Source organism: Canis lupus, chromosome 26 (genome assembly GCF_011100685.1).
Source record: "Canis lupus familiaris isolate Mischka breed German Shepherd chromosome 26, alternate assembly UU_Cfam_GSD_1.0, whole genome shotgun sequence".
Classification (NCBI taxonomy): Eukaryota; Metazoa; Chordata; class Mammalia; order Carnivora; family Canidae; genus Canis; species Canis lupus.
The window spans coordinates 34,856,340-34,869,962 of NC_049247.1; the positions used below are offsets into that span (position 1 = coordinate 34,856,340).

Below are 13,623 nucleotides of genomic sequence, written 5' to 3' on the forward strand. Positions count from 1 at the left end.
TCAGGCTCATTGTACACCACTGTACTGAATTATGTTCATATTTTATTTTTAAAAATTGTCAATAGGTAATTTTCTGACATGGTTATATTTGAGAGAAGTTTGCATTTTCTTATAAATAAAAAATAATCACTAATGAAATAAATAACTATGTAAAATGGTCTTATAACTAAATGAAATATTTTCTCTGTATTTCAGATTATACTTCTCAAAAGATAATTGGAAAATGTCCCCAAAGTGAGGCTAGGCTTTATACATCAGGGATTTTCAAAGAGATTGTGTGTACCACCCTAACTATAAAACTGTGTCCTCTTCTGACTTAGGGAAATAACTTAGTTATATTATTTTTACATCGGGAATATCTGGTTCAAGGAGGAGAGTGACTCAAGTGAATTGAATCTGACATGAAAATGATACATGATATTTTCTTCTGAAATACTTATAGGTCAGACATCTAATGAATAACATATGCTAACAGAAACACTTATCTATTTGGGAACCCCTGAAAGACTTGGCTGTGGAATAGAAATCCTGGCTTTGATTCTTTATCTGCTACTTCCTTTCTATATGACTTTTGGCAATTCACACAGTAACTTTCAGAGCTTATAGCATTTATTTTAGTCATTTTGATTTTACTTTTACTCTATTGAACGTGTGTATGTAAGATCTACTCTAAGGTGGTTGTAACACGTATATGAAATAGCATGTGATTTACTAGGGGCATCGTATTTGGCACAGTAATAGTACTCAGAGTTAGGTTTTAAATTATTATGGATAAGGGGTGCCTGGGTGGTTCAGTGGTTGAGGGTCTGCCTTAGGCTCGTCATGATCTCGAGATCAAGTCCCACATCAGGCTTCCTGCAGGGAGCCTGCTTCTCCCTCTGCCTGTGTCTCTGCCTCTCTCTCTCCGTGTCTCTCATGAATAAATAAATAAAATCTTTTTTAAAATTATTATGGATAATTGCTAAAACAAAATTATGATTCTATTTGTGGTTCTACAAGCTGTCTATACAAAAGACGCAGCTATACTTGATGTAGAAAGACTGTTTGCTAGTTATAGATGGGTTTTAACCTTTCCATTTTAACCAGTTTGCTTCTGGCTGTAAAGCAGTCCCCATTTTACTGTACAACTTAAAAAAATCAGTTATGACTAGATTCACATGAGCTGAAGAGCTCATGGAAAAACAAATTAAGGAAGTAAAAATACTTCAAATGATGCACTTACTACATAATCTTTTTTGCATTCTTCTGATTGAAGCTATCAGGAGAGAAAGCATTAAGAATAGTAGGAGCCACTTAGGAATCAATAACTTCTGATAACTTGTGAAATAACACCTAAAGGAAGCATCCCTAAAATATAAAAATCTCAAATTTTTTGTTGTTATAAAAAAAAATGTTTTTTTACCTTTAAAATTTTTTTTTCTGATTATAAAGTTCTTTACAATGCTTAACCAGTGACTTGTAAAAAATAAACAAAAAACCAAAAGAGTACTTTATAAATAGCAGGGTTGTACCACATGGAGCCAGAGCTGCCATATTACATGCACTAAGTCCGTCATATTGAAGTAATACCTTTTATTGTTTTTTGGTAAAGACAGCCATGTCTAGAGATTGATCATCAAGAAAAAATATTTCAGGACAAATAAACTAATAACTAATGAAACTTGGCCAAAGCATCTTCTTAGAGATGTAACAAGATTTGTGTAATTTCCCTGACAGCTCTGCATGATTGTAATTTAAGCAATAGGAGGCTAGTGTGCTTGAGAATTTCTATCATTCCATCCTGGTTAGAATTCATCATAAAAAATACCTTTTCTGCTCTGAAACTAAATATTTTCTAATATTTTGATCAATATTAGACTTAAAAGATTGTTTCAAGTTATCCTCTTGGGGTGAAAAATTTGTGAATATTTTTTAATATAGAAGATAGTTGGGCTCCCCTCCCCCCCCATTTCTCTCTCTCTTTCCCTCTCCCTCTCTTTTCTTTCTGTCTTCAGTCTTGGTGTCTTGCAACCCATGATTAAAGAACTTCTGGCTTCCTTCCTAGTAATCTACATATTTGCCTGAAGCTCTCAACTTTTTGAAACCCCAGAAGATTATTCCATGGTAAAATGTTGCACAGGTAGTTAGAATTGAGATTTATTGTACGACTTTGCATGTAGAAGTTGGTGTTAAATTTGGTAGTCATTGTGTAACTACACCTAGAAGTTAGTTATAAATTACTTACAAATGCAAAGAAAATAGGCCACCTAATTAAATAAACAGATGTCACAGAAAGCCCTCATTTGATAAATATAAAAACCTCCATGGAAGCTTGCAATAAATACTTGCCAATGGACAAAAAACATAAAATTCTAAAATTTATAAAATTTTTCAAAAGAAACTAAACTTAAATTAGTGCTTAGAAGTCATTGTCCCCTAATAAATTATTTTTTATCAGAAATAAAGTTTAAATAGAAAAAAAGAATGATGTAGGGTAATAAAAACATGTGGGAAGAAGAAAAAGAAAGAGAAAAAGAAGAAAAGAAGAAAGACAATTACTTTGTAAACTAATTTTCAAAACTTTATCTTAGATAGATAAAATTAGGATACTGTATTATTAGCTTTTGTATTATCTATAATAAGAAATGATATTATTCAATATTAATGCTTTAAATTATATCAATGTTTTTGAGTTATATTTTTAAAAATATCCCTTGATAAGGATTTCTTAACTAGATACCATAGAACCAGAAATTTTATTTTCTGATTTTACATATGCACAGACTAACTACCAAATTCTCTAAGATGTTCAGCTAGCATATAAGAACACTAAGCTCATTGTATTCACACCTGCCCATTTCTACATGCAGCATAACATTTTGGGGCATTGTTTTTGGTTTTAGTTTCCTTGGCCTGTTTGTAATAAATGGATCTGTCCTTAAATATTTAAATCACACTAAAATTTTCATTAAACAGATATATTCTTCTCATGTAATGGTAATTTTCAGTGTTTTTATGGTAGATCCCATTTTAAAATACTGTATAATGGTTCTATCTTTGGTGTACTCAGATTTGTGTTCCAAGTATGGTGTGTCAACTGAATTGAACAGTTGTAGTTTACTATGAACATTAATTAAATCACAATTTGCCCAATTCTAAGACAATTAAGTATATAAACATAAGTTATCTATCACTAGTTTTTCTTCTATACTTTAAAAAAGTATTTGTCCTAAGGACTAATTAGAAACTATTTAGCCTGATTAGAATCTATTATAAAGCAGGAATCCATTTAAGATCACGGTTTTAATTTATTTATTTTTTGTGCATTTTCATGGGATTTGGCAATGTTCCTGAAAGGTAAAAAAAAAAAAAGAAGAAGAAGTCTTGAATTCCATAGATTTTGCCATCTGATTAAAAATGTTATTAGTTTTTAAAGAGTTTATTTATTTATCTGACAGAGAAAGAGAGCGCACGAGCAAGAGGAAGAGGTAGAGGAAAAGGGAGAAGCAGACTCCCCACTGAGCAGGGAGCCGGACTTGGGCCTTGATCCCAGGACCCTGAGACCATGACCTAAGCTGAAGGCAGATGCTTTACCAACTCTGCCACCCAGGAGCCCTGATTAAAAATATTGTTATGATAACAAATAGGATTCATTTGAATGTCAAGAAAGTAATAGTACCAGTACTAAGAAGAGAAATATCACAAGTAAAACTAGAATTCAGGAGAATGTGTACAAATCAAAAATTTATGGCAAGACAGCAGTATCAGAAAGGAGAAACCAAATAATTTTTGTACATTTATAAGTGCAAGAATATAGGGCACCAAGACTGTGGAGTTGGAGGTTGAACAAAAGAAGGATAGCACACCAGTGAGAGGAAGAAGGTGCTATAAAGGGCGTAGTTCTCACATGAGGCTTTGGAAGCAAAACCTTCATTTTTTTTAAGACTTTTAGTGAGGGGAGGGAGGCCTGAAATTTGAACAACAGGAACTAACCCAGAAGCCACGTGTGGTCTGACTGGAAGTTAGAGAGTTGTTTGTGCCGTAGCAAAATCCAAGCAAATACAAGGAAGAAATTGGTTATATAAGAGAGGGTCAGGTGAACCAGAATGTTGAAAGATCATCTGAATTCTGCTGAACCCTGTTACCTCCATTATTTCAGGTCAAATTAGCATAGGTAATAAATCATAATGTTGCATAGCCACATCGTCTTGCCTGTTATGCTTTTGGGCATCATTGTCCAAGAGGCACCGAAGCCTGAGCAGAGGTGAAAGCCCTGTCTCCTAATTCCTTATGAAAGTTGGGGCCTAAATTCTCATCCCCCGAGACCGACCAGCTGCTACTGAGATCACCCTCTTGTTTGTTCCTATTGAAAGAAGAGTAAAAACAATAAAAATAATTAAAGGTACCCTGTAATAAAACGACCAATCTCTTCTCTAAAAATGTTGAACCAGATGTAATTGGGGATTTAGTAATTGAGATTTTTAGAAGTATTACATATAAAGTTTAGCTCTAACCTATTACCTATAACACAGCAACATAGTGAGTTTAGTGTTCAGTCTAGGACAGAACTCCACACATAAATACATTATATATGTACACGTCCTTCCTAGAAATGCCGTATTTGACATATATTTATTAGTGTCTTGTCATTTCATGTTTGACTTTGATGTCAAATACATCTTTCTGAACTTTCACTTTTCAAAATTTTCTAGAATTTTCAAGTCGAGGTAAGTGATTTTGGTATTAGAATATCATCGTATTAGTATTATAATTATCGTTAAATCTCAAAAATGAAAAAAGACAAGTGAGTTACTTATTATTCTTTCATAGATGTGAGAATAACACTAAGAGTTTACGAAACTTGCCTATGGGCTCTAGCTGATAAACAGTATGCGGGAGAGAAACTGAAAATGAGCAGTAAAACACACCATTGGGAGTGTGACTTAAACAGGCATGGAAGTTGTGGTTAGCCAGATGAATCACTCTGTGCACTTTTACAGAGACATTTCTGAAATCGTTTTGTTCTCCTGGTTAAATAGTTTCAGAGCCGGGGAGGTTCCACACCTACCACTCGTGTAAAGATTCTATTAACTTTTCCAAAAGGCACTACTTACAAATGTTATGCTTGAATAATTGCAATTTTTTCTACTTAAAAAAAAATATCTTCACAGTCTATGTATTGCTCAATCCAGAGTAGGTCAATAGATATGATCTATCTTCATGTTATACTCTTAGACTACACGGAGAGTTAAACAAAACCAAGCTTTCAACTCTCTCTAGCCCCACCCTCTTTAAATCCTGATGCTCATTTAGGAATCCGTATTTCAGTAAACAATACTACCATTCTTTCTGTTGCTCTCTCCAGAAACTGAGGCATTCTTTAAAAAGCCACCCCTGGGAGATTTTGTGTAAAAGGGGAGTATGAGAGTATCAACCCTTTCTCAAAGCTGATAGCCTGCATTTCAACCAGGGAGAATGGCACATTTCTTCCTATGCCTTGCACATCTTGGCACTTGGCTACCCTTCTGACTGATAGGCTATGGTGAAGGTGATGTCCTGAGACTCACAAGTCGAGGTCATATAAGGCCTTAACACTTCCACCCGGGGCTCTCTTGATGCTTCCCATTGGAACCAAGCTCCTACGGTGTGAGAAGACCAGACCATAAGCATAGATTACAGGGGTGGGGGTTGGAAGGGAGGAAGGGAAGGAGAGGGGGCACAGCTCATGGCCAGCTTCAACTGGCCACCACAGTATTGAGCCATTCCAGACGTGCAGCTCACTCAGTCCTTCAGACATCTTCATCTCCTGTGGAAAATGACAGCACTTACACCTGAGACCCAAGCAAGATCTACCAAGACATGCTCAGTAAACCCACAGGATCAAGAGAGATAATAACATTTTGTTTCATGCCAGTATGTTGTCAAGTGTGTTTTTGTGTAGTGACAGAGAAAAATACCCTGCACCAAAAATTCAGATCGCACAGTATTTTTCCTTATATTTATTTAAATATTTTCAAGGGATAATTATACATATATATTTGTTTTTGTTTTTGTTTTTTTTGTTTGTTTTTATCTATATTTTTTACTTGTATGCAAACTTCTGTAAACTCCGTTAGCTACACTGAAAAAAAAAAAAAAAGGTACATTGTGCTGGTGTGCAGACATGTCCTTGTTTGTGTGGCCAGGCTTGTCCCCAACACAAGTTTTTTGAGCCGTGGGCCACCTGCCCTGAGAGATCAAAGTTACAGATGATAAGACACTGAGTGGCTTGAATCTGAGGATTCCCCCAAAGGCTTCATCTGAAACACAGGAGGTTTTTCATGTAAAAATTCAGTTGTTGTAAGCGTTATATAACTTTATATTAAGGCCAAGAGACGTGGTCCTGGAAAGCAGACCTGGACTGCCTTCAAGTCCATGAAGTTAGAAAAAGCTGAAATACAAAAGCATTTTTCAGATGCTTGAAACAAGAAATCATATGTGGAACATCAGTGTGGGTGGTGGATTAAGAACTTCTAAATCGTTGTTTCTCCATAAGAACAGTGAGAAAACTGTGTGTGTGGGGGGATGGTCAAAATAAACTTTCTCAAAACTCAGACAATAACCAAAGGTTTGTAATGATCAGAAAGATGTCTATGAAATAAAATAGTTTACTCTTGGTGAGAACACTGACCCTCTTTCCATCCCCTTGTTCAAGCTTTGTGGCATTCATAAAAACCAATGCCTGCTAAGTCGTGGTGAACACCAGCAGCCTAGCAGCCACTGGAGGTAGCAAAATAGGTTTGGAGCTCCTTAAAAGCATTATTTTCAGAGAACTGTCATTATTCAGGGAACTGTCTGGCAGGTCCCTGGAAATCTTCATCTTATGGCTTATATTTATTTGACTTAATTGAGAGATCAGTCAGTGCAAAGGCCTTTTCTCTGAGGGCATTTGTCAAAACCAGTAGGAAGCAATTGCTTAATATTGCAGCAGCCTGTGGCAGTGATAACACTTGGAGCAAACAGAAAGCTGCCCCCACCCCCGAAAAAAAAAATATAGAAAACTTTGGGATTGAGATGTCCCTTAAGGGCTTTGAAAAGCTCCAATATGTCCTGGGGACTCTAGAAGGCCACACACATACATAAGACTTTGCACATGCTCATGGCTTTTTCTATTCTCGAGGAAGGAGTGAGAACATCCTTCCTCGAGAATAGGTTGATCTCTTCTTGGTTGATCTTGAGGCTCTGTGCAAGTGGGAAGTGAAGACTGAAGCAGAATTACAAAGTATCTGCTTTAAGGTAAATACACACACACACACACACACACACACACACACATACACACAGTCCCATGACAAGGAACGGGAAGCTTATTGGTTCCAAGGAAAATATGATAACAGGGCGATCGATATACCGTAAATTAAAATTTCTGCTCCTAAGAGACTCCTGAGCCACAGACCGAGAGAAAATATTTGCAGATCACATACATGATAAAGGACTTGCATCCTGAATATTTAAAAAACATTCAAAAACTCAATAAGAAAGCCAAGCATCCAATAATAAATGGACACGAATCTTGACTGCTTTACCAAAGAAGACACATGGAGTCAAGTAAGCGATTGAGAAGAAAACAAAAAGTGGTCTCTCACCTAGGGGCATACTAGGAGCAACCGAAAGAATGAACTACCACGGTCATGTGCAGCCACATGAGTAAATCTCACATGGGCTGTGCTGTGATGATGGCAAAGTTAACAGGTTGTGGGATTGCACTCATAGAACATTCTTGCAAAGGCAAAACTATAGCCACAGAAACCAGGTAGGTAGTTGCCACTGCCAGGGATCGAGGGAGGTCAACTACCTAGAGCCATGTCACCATTCTGTCTCTTGGATGCACATTCATCAAAACCCAATGGCCCATAAAGTTAAAAAGATGAATTTTATTGTCCTTATGTGATACTGTAATAAAAAATAGAAGGGAAAAAAACATCCCACTTTACCAGCATCACTTAAATAAACGCCATATACAACATCACGGGTATGGCTGGAAGGAGGCTGGAAAATCATTGTGTTCAGTGGTTGTACCATGATATTGAAAGATACGATTTTAGTGTAGTATACAAATTCAAAAAGTCTGAATCGCTTTTTAGAGATCAGCGGGTGCGTCCCGCAGCCATAGATAACTTTAATACGTGATTTCACGCACTCCCCGAAGAGACATCTGTTTTTCTGCAAGGCAGTACTTTCCAAAGTCAGCCAAATTAAACAGAATAGTACACACTTGAATCATTATTACAGCAGTGAGCGAGAACACCTAACCACATTTCCCACAGCAAGGACAATGATTCTTTTTTTTTCTTTGTTTTCTTTTTCTTTCTTTTTTTCTTTTCTTTTTTTTTTTTTTTTTGCTAGATAATTCTTAAATGTATTCCTTCTGCACTATGGGCATACTTCATAATGATTTTTTGAAAGTGGTTCTAGTTTCCTAAGTGCTCAGAGCTCAGTGGTGCTTCAACCCACGAGGGTCATTCTTCAAGTTCAAGAGCCACGGACACGAATAGGCGTAATTGTTACAGCTAAAATATCCATTTCAAAGTAAAAACTGTTTATATTCTTTTTACATTGTTGTCATTGAAGCAGAAACACTTCCATCTTTTTCTTTCTTTTTTTTTTTTTTTTAATGACATTAGCACCGAGGAGGATCCTGTCCATCAAGGAGAAAAATGTACACAGACTACTTGTCATTTGCCTGGAAGTAGGACAATGTGTTATGTTGTCTTTTCTTCTGCTTTGGTCTGTCTGTTCCCCTTCCCCCCAGCTTAATTACTTAATTTGTGGTTTAATAACAGCCCCAGATTCAGAGATCATTTGATAGTGCCTTGGTGGGCCACTCCTCGAGGGTGTGTTAGCAGATCTATTACTTCCCTTTGCTTACCCATGGGGGCACATAGGACCAAAAAAAAAAAAAAAAAAAAGACATTTTAAAGCATGTGCCAGCACTTAAGCACCTCACTTATAGGATTATTTTACTTAATCCTCACAAAAGTTCATTCAAGAGTATACCATCAGTGTCCACAATTTAGCGATATGGAAAACAAGATAGAGAAATGAAGGATTTTGCCCAAGGTCGGGCATCTGGTAGGCAGCTGTGGAAATAAAACTTATATCTTATTTCTCTTAGGAGAGATGTAAACCCAATTATGCTCCTTCCCCTTTGATCAAGGAAATTACAAAACAGAAGCGTCAAGTGTTCTTACTGCACGTGCACAGACACACAGAAATCCCAGGAAGGCAGAGGAAGGTTTGGAGGTGATAGCTCTGTTGGTTGCCTTGACTGGGGGGAGGGGGGTCGTGGGTCATCACAGATGCATGCGTTATCTCCAAACTCTTAAACTCGTACTCACACTAACTACACCCGTTTTTTTTTTCTCTCTCAGCTATTCCTCAATAGATCTGTTTTGAAAATAAGAGCTGTAGATACCCCTGTAAGCATGCAATCAGCTTCAATTAAGGAGAAACAATAAAACCAATCAGGGGGGCCCTGTGAAAGCTTTGTTTATCAGGCTCTTGATTATAAAACACTTCTGTGCCAGTAAGAGGAGATGAGGATATAAAACGCTCAAGATTCGGGTGTTTTAACAACGAATTCACCTGGTAGCTAATCAGCACAGACATGAAAGCAAAACTGAAGTGTGTTTCTTTGTGCTCATGTATGATAAATCTCCTTGATTGCTTGTTTTTTTTTTTTTTTACCATTGAGTTGAAAAAATATATATATACTACGTATTTCTCATCAATATTTTGCAAAAAGGGCCGCAGCTTCGATATAATCATTACTATTTAAAATCAAGATAGTAATTTAAGTTGCTGGGTTTGTTCAGGCCACTCTGGCAAAAATGCCATAGGTTGGGTGGCTTAGGAAGAGAAACACGTTTCCCAAAGCTCTGGAGCCTGGGAAGTTCAAGGTCAGGTGCAGACTAATTTAATTTCTAGTAAAGCCCATCTTCCAGTTTGCTGATGGATGACTCCTCACTATGTCCTCACAAAAAGGTGGAAGAGCACCTTTCTCAGGATTCTTGCAAGGATGCGAATCCCATTCATGAGGGCTCCAAAGGTCCTGCCTCCAAATAGCACCACAAATGGGTTTGGGCTTTAAAACCCATTTGTATGGATTTGGGGGCACAGAAAAGTCCACAGCAGTCATCAGAAGGATTTTCACAGAAACAGTGTGGGGTCTTACTATATTTTTTAACAATGCACAAATGATTTCTTCCATCCTTTCTTTTTTCTTCAAAAATAGAGAAAGAAGACTTATTTTTCTCAGAAAACTGCTCTTGCTTATTATGTGCTTCTTATAAAAGTTTAAAAAGACATTATTTATAAGTTGTCAGAGAATATTTACGTCCTCTGAATTTCTAACTACCTCAATAAATGCAAAACTTTGTCTTTATGCCGACCGTCAACAGGTAGGAATCTGAGTATGAATCTTTCTGACCCAGGACCCAGGACCATCATCAAGAAGCGTGGAGTGTGTGTCTATTTTGCTTCATTGTTTCCATGGAAAATACACTCAACGTCATTGTGTAGTGACTGGTTCACACTCTCTCTGCCCTGGGGTCTTGTGACCCTAGTTTGGGGACTTCAACTTTTTTGAGAGAAGTAGACAATTTTTTTTTTTTATCTGACATTCTTGCCATAGATACAGAGTAAAACCACAGACTTTTCAACATGCTTGACAATGTTCGTAATGAGCGTGTCATTTAGCAATAGCCAAGCATAAAGTGTGACTTAAGTGATCAAATTACAGCAACATTTTTACACAACAAAACCCTTCTTTTTGCAAAGCTCTAGTTACAAATCATCTGAAATTATCTTGGCATGAGATAGAGAAATTCATCATTTTCCCCCAGAATTAACTATTTGCTGAAAATGTCATTGCTTTATAGGTGCATTTGATTCAAGGTAAATTATCTCCTGGTTAGAATTTAAATTTCAACACTAGTAGAAAAGTCATAAAAGCATCAATTTTGAGTCTAATATTTAGCATAAAACCCTTTCTAAGCATCTATTTTAAGCTGCTTTTTTACACACGATTCACCGCTTGGCTTCCGCAGCTCTTTAGCTAGAAGTGCCTACTGTATACTGCTGTATATCCTACTGCATACTTTAGCACTGCAAACCCTTGACTGTAGTTAGGTCTTGTCATTTAAGGGGAAAATATTACTTTTCTCTGACATTTACTTTAAGGTGTTGCTTGATATGGAAAAAAATGGATAAAAGATAGGACAATTTTTAAAAAATATATTGTCTTCATCGAGTAAGTACAAAATATGAGAAGATAAGACAGACATTTTACATATTTGTGGATTCTGCATTGCTAAAAAAAAGCAAATAATAATAAAGGTTTTGAAGCAGGGAATTCAATTCATTTTTCTTTCTCCCCCACCCCCTGAAAAAATAGGATTTTTATTATGGAGAATGCATGTATTTCCAGCTATTTATTATTCCTTAGTTAAATAAGTTAATATTTTTTCTAAAGTCACAATACTTTTTTGCAAAAAGAAGCATTTAGTCATTTTGAATGCTTTAAAAATATTGGTTAGTTCTCTAATAACCATTAAGGTAAATATTTATGGCGTGGGTTAACCTCTGAAAAACCGGTTATAGCATGGTGTTCAGAGAGGTCTTTATAATATTTTATAGAGTGTGTAACACATTTAACAACAGACTTAATTCAGTGTAACTAAATTCTCATTAACTTTTTACTAACAGTTTAATGCCTAGCACTGATACAATAGAAAAACCCATGACAAATGTACTAATAAAACTCTCATTTTCAAGAGTGAGTAATTTCTTATTCTGCTTAATTTTTTCTGTGCCAGATTTTATTTTTTATTATTCAACAGTGGAAAAAATCCAAGCATAATTGATGATATTGTAATGTTCATAATGTACTCGGTACCTACAGTCTCAATTTTAATCAGTTTTATCTCAGAATCATGCTACTGTACATGTAAGTTATAAGAGAAATCTCTGAATCTTCCTGCCACAAAAACATCTTAATGTGAGTTGGTGGTAAGTTCTTTTACAGGAAAAAATGAAAGTGTCCCCAAATACTCTGACAAGCTAATTCACCGAGGTAATTATATTGTGGCTCCAATATCTGGCTGAACAACTACAACAACAAATCACTTTTTCACATTTAGAAAATATTATAGGAAAAAAGAATAAATAAAATAAATTTAAAAAATTTTTTAAAAAAGAAAATATTATAGGGGCTCCTGGTGGGCTCAGTCGGTGAAGCATCTGCCTTCAGCTCAGGCCACAATCCCGGGGTCCTAGGATCAAATCCCACATGGGTTCCCTGCTCAGTGGGACCCTGTTTCTTCCTCTCAATCTTCCTGCTGCTCCCTCTGCTTGTGATCTCTCTCTCTCTTTCTCTCTCTCTCTTAAATAAATAAATAAAATCTTTTAAAAAAAAGCTACACAGCAGTATTCATTATAATAAGCATATAGTTTATTTTCAGATATGTTCATGTTGAAAGATTCCTTGTATTAAGATGATTCTGTTATTAGTGACGTCATACAGGCCGAGTTTGGATATTGCCTCTGTTGATCCCTTTACCCAGCCCTGTCCTCCTATTAGCCTCCAAGGACTTTTTGAATTCTACGTTGCTTGAACACAGATGGGGAATCATTGCAAAGAGATGATGTCCAGTTCCAGAAAACCCTGTGAAGCAAACAAATACACTGCTAGCATCTTTAATTTTGGTTTCTAAACTAACTGTTTTAAGCAAACCTTTTAAAATAAGCACACTCTGACTGCGGAGCTAATTAATAACCCATAAATGTAAATTATATTTGCCAGTTTAATTTCCATTGAGAACTCTACTACAGGAAAGGTTTACATGTGATGAATATTTTCTCATTTGAAGAGTCACATATGGAACCAAGAAATAACCATAAGAATCTTAGGGAGATAGTCTCGCCAAGGCTGGGAGTCAATCCTGAGGATGGAATTGCACACAGACTCATGGAAATCACTTGCACAAGATTTGCTTTTGGCCTGCTCAACTTAATCTTGTCTTTAAAGAGAGGGATTTTATTTGCTTTTACTCTGCTCCACAAATACTATTATTAGATTTTAAAAGGGTTTTAGAAATTAAACTGTACACTTTGATACATTTTGACACATTTGTAAAGCTCTCACAGTCATTGTATGGCTATTACCCCCAAATTGTGCCCCGTGGTAACCCGTCTTCCACCGCCATGCCTCATCCCCAAGTAACCAGAGACTGGTTTGTATTTTCTAGACTTCCTGTTCTCTTTGGTCTGACTTCTTGTACTCAGCATTATTATTTGAGAATAACACAAGTTACTCTTATGTCAATATCTCCTTCTTTTCTTATTGCCGAGTGTTTCATTATATGGATATAGCACGGTTTGTTCTTCTGTTACCCTGAGAGTGAACCCCAGACTGCTTCCTGTTCTCCTGATAATGGACATACAGGCCACTTCCCATTCTCCAGATAATGAAGACTCAGGCCACTTCCTGTTCACCAGAGTGTGAACATCCAGGCCACTTCCTGTTCACCTGACAATGAACATTCAGGCCACTTCCTGTTCACCTGACAATGAACATTCAGGCCACTTCCTGTTCACCTGACAATG

The 13,623-nt window shown here is 36.5% G+C and overlaps 1 long non-coding RNA gene across 1 annotated transcript; it reads right to left on the reverse strand.

Annotated features, from left to right (window-relative positions):
• Nucleotides 1-12,447: 12,447 nt before the first annotated feature.
• LOC111092630 lies at nucleotides 12,448-13,547 on the reverse strand. Its single transcript, XR_005379519.1, has 2 exons — nucleotides 13,411-13,547; nucleotides 12,448-12,682 (listed from the first exon to the last, which is right to left on the reverse strand). It is a non-coding gene; the product is annotated as an uncharacterized LOC111092630 (long non-coding RNA).
• Between the last annotated feature and the right edge of the window lie 76 nt (nucleotides 13,548-13,623).